Raw genomic sequence first — 2,486 nt, forward strand, 5'->3', positions numbered from 1 at the left:
GCTTGGATAGGCTCACGTCTTGCTTTTGTAGGTCCCCATTGATGTTTGGCTAATTTCCTGCTAGGCACAGACCTTGGGGCACCCAAAACTTTGAAGGATCAAAGCAAGAACTCACTCCCAGCCTGTTTGTTTATAGTAAATGAGGTGGAGGCTGGTTCGCAGAGCGATGGAGGCAGCGATATTGTGCTTCTTGAAGGGCCCTCCCACCCAGCCACCTCACAGTGGTGGGCAGAAACCTTTGGGCTGGATCCTGACCCACACAAATACCCTTTTTCCTCTCCGACTGGGAAAGGATCATCGTTGGTGGTGGGATAGCTCTAGTTTCTTGAAATTAGTCACATGAAAGCATCTGATGATGATTTTCAAAGGCATGCTGTAAGGCTCCTGGGTGATTTTGAAACTGTTTAGGTCTCCCTGCCTCTTTGGTACTCAAAGAAATAGGATTAAAGTAAGCCAGCAAGGCAAAAGGGAGAAAGAAGGGAGGAAGCAGGTTTCTGGCAAAATAAGCTGGGGTACCACTTCCAGTCTTCTGGGAAGAAAAATTTGCAGATATCTGAGCAAATTCAATGGAAAAGATTGAATCACTATGTGGATCCAGCAACAGAATAGCAGACTATAGTATAATATAATATGGAACAGTGTAGCATAGCATAGCATGGTATATCTAACATATTCTCTCACTTTATCCTGTTATGCTACATTTTGATGTTTCAATAAAAGATTTCTGCATCACTACTCTGCAGATATCACAAGTTCTTCCTCCATCTTTTCAACAGATCACTTCTCAGGCTGAGACCTGAAACTAGAGTCAGAGATTCACAAGGAACCCAAGCAGAATAGTGGCTTTTCAACTCACTGCCGTGTACCTGTTGCCAACAGCGGTTAGGAGAGAACATAAAAACTGGAGCAAGCATATCAGGTATTTTTCAAAGACCTTTCCAGTCTCCAGCTATTTGCAGCTATGGTACATCCTGACTAGGAGAGGGTTTCCATTTATTTAGCAATCCTCAATTAATTTATTTTCCATAAATCTATTGTTTCCTCTGGAGAGATCGGATAAAACTTTTGCATCCGTAGCATCCAGCCAGAAGTTCCACAGCTCAGCTATACATCACAGAAAGAACCACGGTGTTTTGATCATTTTCATCCTCTCACATAGTAGCTTCATATATACTGTTTCACAGCTGTTATGCTAGAAGAGGAATTGAATTACCAACACTATTTTACTCTCTCCCCAAATCTTCCAGGCAATCCTGCATATCGAGCTTGGAGATCACATAGTTCATAATTTGCTAGAAAATTTAGGAGCCTCTAGACTGTACCCAGTACTTTCACAGCACACAGATCTTGTTCCTGCATTGATCCATCCACCAGTGGTCCCCACAGCACTTATTTATTACTTCCATCCTAAGCTCTGGTTCAGCTCTCAGATGGTGCATTTACACAGCCTGCAGCTGCTCTGCATTTATGTTTTTCACAGGCTTTCTGGGCAGAGGAGATCCTCAGCATTAAGATCCCAGGCATGCTGCTTCAAATGGGGAGTTGGCTTACAGCTGAGTGATTTGTGAAACATCTAGGTCAGGTTTAAATCACATAGTTAAGGGCCTAGCAATCTAACCATATCACTTGGACCCACTCTTTGACTCCACCTCTATGACTGCAGTCAGAGCTGTGACTATGGTGGGGGTTAACTAGGACTGCAGGAACAGCAGCTGTGGGGCACCCAGCCTTTTCTGTCTTGATGGTTCCTATAGTAGCTTGAATTTTCCCCATAATGTGAGTTCTGTCCACACACAGGCCCCTACTGACAGTGAGCAGTCCTTTCTCATCAGGAGTGTAAAGATTAAGACAGATGTTCTGGAGGTATCAGGGAACCTGGGCGTGGAAACTAATCACTAGTGCTCTGAACAGATGAAGGAGTCCAATAGAACAGATTTTTATTTACATATTAATTTCCTAATGCTTTATTTCAGTCTGTTCCTAACCATAAAATGGAGCTTATTTTATTTTATTTTTTTTTTAGGTAAAAATAACAACATTGGGAAAACAGTGTAACCACTAGATGGCATGAACTGCTCAAATATACTGCCCAAAAGAGTCCCAAAAGTTGAAACTTCTCAAGGCAAAGGTACAAAAAATATATGGGAAGAACAAAAGGTGAGGATACTCTTGAAGATCCCTGTCCCTTACCCGAGGTGAACTTCCCCAGAATTTAACAGGGAGGACAGGATCTCATGCAGATGTTTTCTGGTATGTGTCGATTGGTTTGCTTCATGACTAGCCCTCCCCATGGCCAGAATTTCTCTGGAAAGAAGTTTTCAAGCACTTGGAGCTACTGCTGGGGAGTTTGTTCCTCAGGATAATTAAATTGTGTTATCTTGGCCTGCAGACGGGGAGGAATGCTCATGATTTATGTCTCTTATGAGATAGCCAGTTTTCCCTTCCCAAACTGAATTTCTTCTCTGAAAATTTCCAATGACCCAGGT

This window comes from Aythya ferina (assembly GCF_964211825.1).
Source record: "Aythya ferina genome assembly, chromosome: 1".
In the NCBI taxonomy this organism is placed as follows: domain Eukaryota; kingdom Metazoa; phylum Chordata; class Aves; order Anseriformes; family Anatidae; genus Aythya; species Aythya ferina.